Below are 10,140 nucleotides of genomic sequence, written 5' to 3'. Positions count from 1 at the left end.
AAAAAAATAAGTTGGTTGGACCTTCTTTCATAGCAGTCCCTATAAGACGAAATTAAAACGTTAGAAATGGGAACATGTAAGTTTGCGATGAAAAGTTCATAAACAGAGGTGGTGTTGAGACGACGCTTCGACAAGTGGACTTGTCTTCCTCAAGGCCGGAACAGAACTGATTTCTTCAGCGCTAGCCTGTCTACGCTCTGTACCGGCTACTCCATCCTAGCGTAGGAGGGGGGAAGGGGCAACATTGCATTCGTGGATGTGAGAGAGCGGAGAAGCAGGCGAGGGGGGAAGAATTGTAGGAGTGAAGAAGGAGCAAGCATTTCATGAATAAAAAGAAATAAGGAAGCTTGTAGGCGTGTCACGAAGTTCCTGTTGTCGAACCGGTGGTCAGAAATTAACTATGGCCGGATTTAAATTCTAGATGAAACAACTAACTTGCAGTGCTTGTTTTTGGGCGTGTACTATACAAAATGAATTTAAGAGCCTTTTTAGAAATTTTTATACCTGCTGGCTGGAGTGTATTGAACTTGAGAATAGGTTACGACTCTAAATATCTTCTCTCGGTTGCTGACCAGGAGTTTCACTGGAGTATGTACAGTTTGAGATCGTCGAGGTTGTGTCCAGCTACAAAAAATACTATGCCGCTGTTTTCAATAATTTCTTGCCGTGTCCGCGCGATGGCTATCTAACATCAAGAGGCTGTCCTGTTTCGCCAATGTATTGGTAATGGCATTATGAACATTCGATCATGTAGATAGCGCTTTCACTAGTGCAGGTAAAACTAGATTTTATAGGATGGACATAATCATATCCAGTGCTTTTTTATTATGTTATCTTGAGGGTGTTCAAAAGTCTTGCATCTAGGACAGGAGCAAGGTGTTATTTGGGCAGTAGAATGAGAGTTTACTTTTCAATGCACAAACATGCCCTTAAAATTCCAAGTGCGTTGATACACAACCTTTAGTTTATTGGAAAAAGCTTTTATAGGGCACTCGTTGCTTACCAGTATTGGATAAGACTAATGGTAATACTTATTTATGTTTCGGAGTGCGTTTGAGTAGTTGTTCGTAAATGCTGGCGGATGGTTGAGTTGTGCTACGAGTTTTTTTTTTATCTGGAACTGTTTTTTCTATCTAGTTTACACGCTTTGTTGTGGACCTTCTTTAGGGTGTCTTCAAAGTAGTTTGCTCCAAATATGTTTCCTCTAGGTCGTATATCACCGAATTAGGAATTTTCGAACATGTTGGTACATGCGAAAGTCAACTGGCATTCTACTGCCCAAATAACACCTTGCTCCAGTCAAAGTATCAAGACTTTCAAACACGTTCAAGAGCTGACATGATAGTCAAAAGCACTAGGAGTGTTTGTGTCTATCATACCAAACCTAGTTTTACCTGTACTAGCGAAAACATTATTTACATATATATTCATATTGTCATTAACAATACATTGGCGAAACAGCACAGCCTGTTAATGTTGGATTAAACGTTCATGGAGCGGACGATGCGAAGAAATTGCCAAAAGCAGTAGCAAAGCATTTTAATGTAACAGGACACAACCTCCAATATATCAAACTCTACATGCACCGCTCTCTCATAGCTGTTACTAAGGGAGAGGGTGGTGAATGGATACCGAAGGACGCCTGACATAGCCTGACTAAGAAATGTATGCTCATTCAAAATGGCAGCATATCCACGAAGTGAATGATGATGAGCGGGGTGAAGCGTTCATGTGCTCTTGTGTCCGTTCATCTGTCTGTTTGACTATCCGTCCATTCGTCCATCCATTCGTCCATCTAGTGAACACTCTAAGTACCGCCATCACGCATCTTTTCATCATATATTCATCATATACAAGTACCGCCTTCCCGCGGACATTTCAAGGACTGCATGAGAGGTGGCTACTAATACAAGGACGGGACGTACGACCCACGGCGTAAGGAGCTTCGCCCCTAATTATTTTATGCCAGCACGCAAAGCGCAGTGCAGAGTGAATTCTGGAGAAGCGACAATTTTAAAACCTGTTGTACACTCTCCTGAGTTACTAGTACAAAAAACACCTGGAAGGTATACGCCTCAAATCACAATTTTTGTCAAGTTTAGAAGCACCCACTACACCAATGTTCATCAATTTTCAAAGATGTCAGGTGCACCGATAGATTTATAAAGCATAATGGACACTTCGTTGATGCGGTGGTTGATCACTATCAAGAAATGTGGCATATCTTTTTGTAATAGGTCGCAAGCATCCAATGATTCATTCGTTACTGACTTCGTATTGTTGGACAATTGATTACGAATTTCGCGTTTCGGGGCGCCAGGCTGTTATTTTCACTTTGTAGTAAACCAGTTTGAATCATAGCTGAAAAATATACGTAGGTTTATTGACGCTCAGTACGTTTCTATGATGGCTGTTAACTCACGATCAAGTCACCACTGCTTGCGTGGGTGATAAGCGATAAAATGAACATGTGACGTTAGTTTATAACAGTCTTTCCTTCAGAGATTATTTAGACAGAGAATACAAAACTACAATAGTCTATTTATAATGTCATAACTGGAGACTGGATTATAGGCAAACGCCTACTTGTTCCTTGCCTTCCTATTGTGCCATTTTAATATATGAGCGTGAATAAGAGGTTAAGAAGAGCTTTTGTGGTGTTTTTATCATGCCTATAAATGCCTATTTTAGGTGTTTTTTGCCTAAATGTCTTTAAGTGCCCATAAATTCCTCTTTTTCGAAGAAGCTCCCATGAGCGCTACTTAAGCCTAAATTTTGTTTTCGAGCGTGGTTTGAAACTGTTATTTATGTAGAAAAGGCAACAACCCAACACTATGAGGTGCAATGAAGTCCTCTATTTCTAGCAACTTCCGCAAAAGAACCGCTAACCACAATAAAATGTTACTCTCTGTCGTGTCGTGAAAAAACTGATGTGTCGTGAAACTGATGTGTCATGATGTGTCGTTAAAAAACTGATGAACAGCGGGTTTTTCTGTGCAGCCGCGGGTAGGTGGTGAACGAATGAAAAACCATGGGGGGGCCACTCATGGAATGCTCGTGTTGATTCAGTGGTAGCGAAGGCCGCCAAATCGTTATACTTTATACAGCGGAGCCTGAGGCAGGCACAGGCATGCTGGCTATCAACGGTGTATTTAGCATACGTTCACCATATATGACTGAATACGCTTCTGTCATATAAGATCCCTTGGCACATATCTTTAACTGACAAACGTGATAGAATACAGAACAGGGCTGCAAAGTTCGTCCTAAGGCATTACTCCAAAATTGACAGCTGTACCAAAATATGAAAAAAAAGCTACGATGGGAAGTACTATAATCGCGTTGAATTATTCTGTTGTTAAAGCTTACATGCCTAACATTTCATGGTAAAACTTGTATTAGGAAATGATTGTACCTAAACAGTTATTTTCGCGCAGTGGTAATTGTTTCAAAATATTTGAATGTGGTATCACATCTAATTTTTATACTAATTCGTTCTTTGTTCTTTCATAACTGAATGAAATGGCCTATAGAGTGAAGAAGTGGGCTGTATCAGTGAAGGCCTGTTTTATTTGACATTGTAACCCATCTGCTGCAGTGCCTTTGGGAAAAAGTGTTATGTGCACGCGGCCTTTGCTTCGTTTGTAATTTAATTTTAAGCAACCCTCTCTAGATGGCATAAAAAGTGGTAGTTTAGACATTAGAAATTCTTGCTTGCCCAATAAAAGCGTTCTACCACAGTGATTTTGCTAATTGATTCGCTACTAGCCACAACAACATCACGCGAAGAGGCAAGCTTTACTCTCTTGGCTCTCGCTCCGTGTAGCCATGGTGAGCCTCATTCTTTCCCTGCTATCTTCAGTATCAGGGCTGGAGGATCACATTATGCAAACGCCCCAAGAACATCATGTGCAAGCAAGGCCACGCGCACATGGCATGCACCAGCCTACTCGTGCACGTACGCCATCGATGTTGGGTCACTTCAGCGTTCTCTGTTGTGTATTAAAAATCTTTATGGGATGAGTCAGTCAGTAGACGTACTTTTGGAGAGGCTGGGATGAATCATGTATTGTAACCGCGATACACGACGGTGCTCTGCTGAAACTGTGGTCCGAGACGACGCACCAAACACAAGCAAAGTGCTGTCAGAGTTGGCGAAGACACGGCGTGGAATGGCGAGAAGACGAACGCAAGAGAAATGGGGAAAGAGAAGTTGTATATAGTGCTAGAACTAGTATTGATAGTGTGTGTAGTTTTACGAAAAAAAAACACTATATGAATAAGAGGGATACCGTGGTAGAGGTCTCCGGACATTTGAGCCATCTGGTGTTCTTTAACGTGCATTGACATTGCGCAGTATGCGGGCATCCATCTGAGTGCGTCCACAGCGATCGGAATAGAACTCGTGACATTCGGGTCATCAGCGGAGCACTCTATAGCCACTGCTTCATTGAGCTGGACGTGAAACGAGGGCTGAATAATTTATAGCAATTTGCGGCCATTGGAAACAAGAGTAAAAATAATGGCGAGCTGACATTTCTTTTGCACTTTTTAATATATTTGTCAGCTTTCATTCGTGACACTCATTGTGAAAGGGCACAGTAAAGATTCAGGGAAAAGAAAGACATAGAAAGAACGCTGTCTTTCTTTTCCCTCTGTATCTGCGACTTGCGTGGGAAATGCATGCCTGTGTTGAACCATAGGTGCCTTTGTGCTAACTTAAACAACTTTTTTTGCTTCTTGTCGTACATACAAATTACTGAAGTCTTTGTTTTAAATCATTTTTGATGAACTTTGTTGTTCTATATCTAGAATTTCGAAGGCCTAAAACGGTGTTTACCTGCCTTTTTTGGTGCCTAAAGCACACTTTTTAGTGCCTAAAAATCCAGCCTCTAGTCATAACGTGTAATAGACCTTCGTACCCGCGTTTACCTTCACAACGCAATGTAATCTCGGTTGGCATGCTCCGAGCTTGCGTTTGGTGCCTCTTCACTCGTCAGCTGCCACTGTGGGAGTCTTGCACTAGGCTCTTGAACAGCTTGACATGGGCTCACCGCTATGGTTGCTTCTGGGTTCGTCGGCTGCGGTTGGAGCCGTGCTTCCTTGGGAAATGCTTGGTGTGGAATCCCACCCTGGTACTCTTGTCTTTATTGCACCTCATCCAGGCAGTTCTCAGTTTGTTCCGATGTCGGTGATGGCACTCACCATTATCCAGTATACCGGATCTTTGATCCCCGCCACTCTGGCAGCTTTCCACCTGGGACCTGAAATGAAGCTTTTAGAGTAGACAGTGTCACTGGCACACTACCTCTTTGTCTCTGGAAGGTGAACTTCAGGCGCATGCTGTCGGTGCAGATGAAAGCGTTCCAAAGCCATTCTCAGCCTTGCCTCAATATATTCTGCTGGAGATTTCCGTTTGACAGAATGTGGCGTCGTGTGCTGTTTAAACAGGGACCACGAAATCTCGCTTTGTGTTGATCCTTCCTGTTGCACTTTTAATGCTTCTTTGGCTTTTCTTACCATCCTCTCTGTTCTACCATAACTCTCGGCGTAATAAGGTGCTTTAAAAATATTACGCACACCATTACACTTCAAAAAAGCTTCCAACTTTACGCTTGTGAAGGCCACTTTATTATCAGAATTGATAACGTCTGGATAACGCCATTTTTCTTGAGCTTGTCACAACGGCCGCAGCCTTCTTTATTGGCATGATTTCAACCCAGGCCCAGTTGCTTCATGCATCTACTACAATAAAGACAACATCTCCCTTAATTGTCTGACAAAATCTGTACATACGACTCCAAAGCTGGCCCGGTTTGACCCTAAAGGGAACGGAAGCCTCGGGGTCATTTCTCCAACATAGCTGGAACTTCCGTACACAATCTTCAATTTGGTAATCCATTCTCAGCCTCTATATGAGCCCTCTAGCTTCTGCTTTCATAGCGCTCATCTCCGGGTGATTTGCATGCAGGAGCTGGACCACTAGTTTCTTTACAGGTTCCGGAATTATCACTCGATTTCTCAAGAGTAGGCAATCCTGCTGCAACGGCAATTCAGTCTTCCTCCCCTCGTATGGCGTAACCTTGTTGTCTAGTTGTGTGGAAGGCCAACCACTCAGGATCCAGTCCATTACCTTGGCCAAGACACTGTCTGTTTTGATTGGCTTGAGAATGTCCGGTGCCTATAACGGTAGACATTCAACAGCTTGCAGTAAAAGCACATCTCCAGGTGGTTGGCGTTCATCCTCCTCTCCGGAGGCTGGCAGTTGACTGATTCCATAAGCGTTAAAGTTGTCCTTGCCTGGGCTGTACTGAGTGAGATAGTTATATAATACTGAATGAGTAGGCATCAACCACATCCAGCGCAGAATATTGGGCGACAGTACTTCGGTACTCGTTAGTCTGTGGTAAATACAGCCAAAAGCTGTTTGTGATCTGTTATCACCGTGGTTTCTCGCATAGCAAGATACTGATGAAATCTTTCAACAACAAAGAGAATGGCTAGGCCCTCTTTGTAAATTTCAGCTCAGTTACACTCAATTGCGCTGAAAGTTCGTAAAACATAAGATATGGGTTGCTCCCTGCCATCAGCAGCTTCAGGAACCAGCCCCCTCCCTCTTCTAGCCAATGCGTCATGGCACATTATCGAGAGACACTTTGGGGCCTTCAGAACCAAGCATAGCATCGGCGCTAAGTAGCTTCTTCAGATTTTTGAAAAGCTCGTTGGTGTTCACCTTTTCATTCATCTAAGAGCTGGTATACTGGCTCCACCACATCGGTTCGACTCTTGAGGAAACTGCTGAGAAGCTCAGTAGCCCCCAAAAAGATTGCAGCTCCTTCTTGCTAGTGGCTGCTGGCGCTTGCTACATGGAGTCAGTCTTGTTTTTGCTAAGGTGGGCCCCTGTGTTTTCAATCTGGCGCCTCAGTAATTGGTGCTCGTTTTTTTTTGTTTTTTTGTTCTGAATTCAAACTTTTTTGTTAACTCTTAACTGCGCTCTTTGTCAACGCGCCAATAGAGTATTTAGGTTCTGTGCGTGCTCTGCTGCGTTACGGCTGAAAATTGCGATACCATCAAGATGAGTCTTCACACAAGGACTAACTGCCAACAATGTGTCGATGACTCGTTGAAACACCCTTGGTATGACAGAAACTCGAAACGGCAGCCGTCTGAGCTCAGGCAGCTACTTAATTGTGTTAACTGTCAGTATTCCGGCTGGCAAATCATCGAGCCTAAGCTGTAGATAGGCTAGAGCTAGGTCGAGCTTAGCGAATATCTTGCTTGACCCGAGAGTCGACAGTATTTCCGCTGCAGTAGGCAAAGGATACCCACTGTTTTAAGTACCTTGTTTACCATGCTACGGTAGTCACTATAGAGACGTAAGGTACCGTAAACCTGGAAGCATAAACCTGGAGGCTTACAAAGAGTGTCGAGCTAAATTGAGGGTGAGGCAGCGAGCGATGGAAAGGAAAATGATAGGTGTAACCTTAAGACAAGAAGAGAGCGTACTGTATCACGGAACAAACCGGGGTTAAAGATACCATAGTTGAAATCAAGAAGACGAAATGGACATGGGCTGGGCATGTAGGGCGTTGGTGGATAAGCGCTGGTCATGAAGCGTAACTGACTGGATTTCCAGAGAAGGCAAGTGGGTTAGGGGGAGACAGAAAGTTAAGTGGGCAGATGAAATTACGAAGTTTGTGGGTATAAAGTGGTGGCAGCAAACGCAGGATTGAGTTGACTGGCGGAACATGGAACAGGCCTTTGCCCTGCACTAGATGTAGCAGGCTGATGATGATGATGATGATGATGATGATGATGATGATAATTTGGGAAAGTACTTCGGTCCAATATACACTCATTCGACGATCAAGAGCTCATAGGGTGAAAGTGGCACGGGGCGTACCTCCTTACCATCACTAGTGGGCAACTCAGCGAGTGGTAGTAAGGAGTCCTCGACCTGTTCCAAGACACCTTGTTGCACCAAGCGGTTTACTCCTTCGGCCAAATCGCCCTTCAGTGCTTGCGGGACTGGACGGCCTTTCAGGAACATTGGTCTTGCGTCGTTTTTCAGTTCAATGTGAACTGGTGGTTCATTAAAACCAGAAAGATCATTGGGAAATGCCTAAGAAAATTGTGAAATCAGGTCTTCAACATTCTTCTGCTGAATTGCATGCAGCCCAATGCTCCATAGCCTAAACAAGTTGCGCCCAAGCAAACTGTTACCTCTTCTCCTCAGTACCATCGAAGACAGCTGGGCCGCCGGCCCCTGAATTTCACCACAACACTTGCGCCGCCAACTACTGGCAACGCCTCCTTTGACCATGTTACGAGTGTTGTGCTAGAATCGTGGAGGGGTATTTTACTTCGGTTTCCCGCAATTAATCGAAATCTCTTCTCCCATAATTGAGCATGATGCTCCGGAATCACTTTTCATGAGCTCATTCTGTCCTTCAAGTTGTACTTCTACCATGATTTTCCATTGGTCATCTACTTCGCAGGCGGAAAATACTTCGGTCATTCTGTAAGTGCCCTTGATTTTACTCTTTTTTACTTCTGCTATTGTGCAGTCTTTCCTTGAAGCTTCCTAACCTCGTCATTCGAGCGACAGGATTTCGCGTGTGTCCAATTTTTTTTTGCACTTGAAAGATGCCACATTTCTAAAACTGAATAAATGCGGAGCGTGCTTCCTATTCCGAGCCCTATCAATTGGAACATTCCGCCATCGAACATTCCGCCATGGTTACATGCGTGTGGCTTGAATCAGGCACTCACTGTCTTTTGTCTGGTCTCGTTCCTGGTTGTGTATGTCTCGCTGCTGTTGCATAGTAGCTTCATCTGTCACGCCCATGTCATACGCAACCTGGAACGTAAGGTTCTGCTCGTTGAAAAGACTCCGCTGAACTGCTTCATCCTTGATGCTACACTTTAAACAATCCCACATCATGATGTTCAATGGTAACTGCTTGTCACTGAATCACAGTCTTCGGTTAGCTTCCCCAGAGCAGTGACGTTGTCTTCCACCGATTCATCAGTAGCCTAGTTTCTTCTGTAGAACAAGAACCTTGCGTGCCACGCGAAAAGACTCAAGTGCAGGTGCTTGCGAACGGCCTTCTTGATTTCGTCGTAGCTTACCATGGTCGGTCTTATTGGCTTCAACATTGTTACGACGAGCCTGTACGCTGCTTGGCCGGAACAGCTCAGTAGAACTGCTCTTTTCTGCTCATCTGTTGTTATCTTGTTCCCGACGAAAAACGTTTCTGGCCGCTCGATGTACTCATCTAAAGACGCGTCCATGCGAAGATGATACTCGCCAATCTTGCCGACATCCATTGCGCCTTTTTCAACGGCGGCCTCGCTAGGCCAGTTCGCCTCATCGCCACTGTATTAAATCCTAAAAATCCTAAAAAAGATAAAAACCCCATCCAAGTCTCACTTTACTCACTTTTATGCACACTGTATATATCCAAGCAGTATATCGTTGTCTTCTGGGCTCCGGGGCACCGGGAGATACAAGGATATGTTTTGGCAGGCCAGTTGGCTGCATCCGCCAGTGACGCCGCTGGTAATCTGTCGATACCAATCCCTCCACGCGACTTGAAACTTCTTTTAAGACGAAAGGTGCTGAGTTATTGGCAGAACACGGGGGTTAAACACACAGATAATAAAGTCAATTTCATTAGGGCGCAACTTCATCATTGGCCACCACTATCAAAACCACGACACCCAGAAGTAACACTTACAAACATGATGTGCACATTCACAGAGTTTATCCGCTGGCGATCCACCATTGTGTAAAAGATGGGCAAAACCACTTACGTTTCTCCACATCCTTGTTCAGTACAACGAGCTAGATGCTCCAAAAAAAATCACTTTTTATTGCCCTAACGTTAGTGGCTTCAACTACGCCCTGCGATGCTCATTGTTAGGGATCCACTTTTTGAACTTGAATTACTGTTTACGTTTTTCAATGATCTACATGGATTTTCTTTTCTATTCCGAGGCGATTCGTAGCACGACCTCTGTACTGAGGTCGTGGCTACAGTGACTATATCTCTGCCATGAATTTATTATCACGAGCTTTCCCCGTGCTTTTTCACTGCACATACTTCACGTCACTGTCATGATTTCAACACTTCTAAG

At 44.0% G+C, this 10,140-nt stretch overlaps 1 pseudogene; it reads right to left on the bottom strand.

The window, feature by feature from the left end:
- Positions 1-8,740: 8,740 nt before the first annotated feature.
- LOC142814460 (uncharacterized) lies at positions 8,741-9,330 on the bottom strand (annotated as a pseudogene).
- Positions 9,331-10,140: the final 810 nt, after the last annotated feature.

Source organism: Rhipicephalus microplus, chromosome 4 (genome assembly GCF_043290135.1).
Source record: "Rhipicephalus microplus isolate Deutch F79 chromosome 4, USDA_Rmic, whole genome shotgun sequence".
NCBI lineage: Eukaryota > Metazoa > Arthropoda > Arachnida > Ixodida > Ixodidae > Rhipicephalus > Rhipicephalus microplus.
The sequence above is the reverse complement of the archived record's forward strand: the minus strand, read 5'-3'. Positions and strand labels throughout refer to the sequence as shown.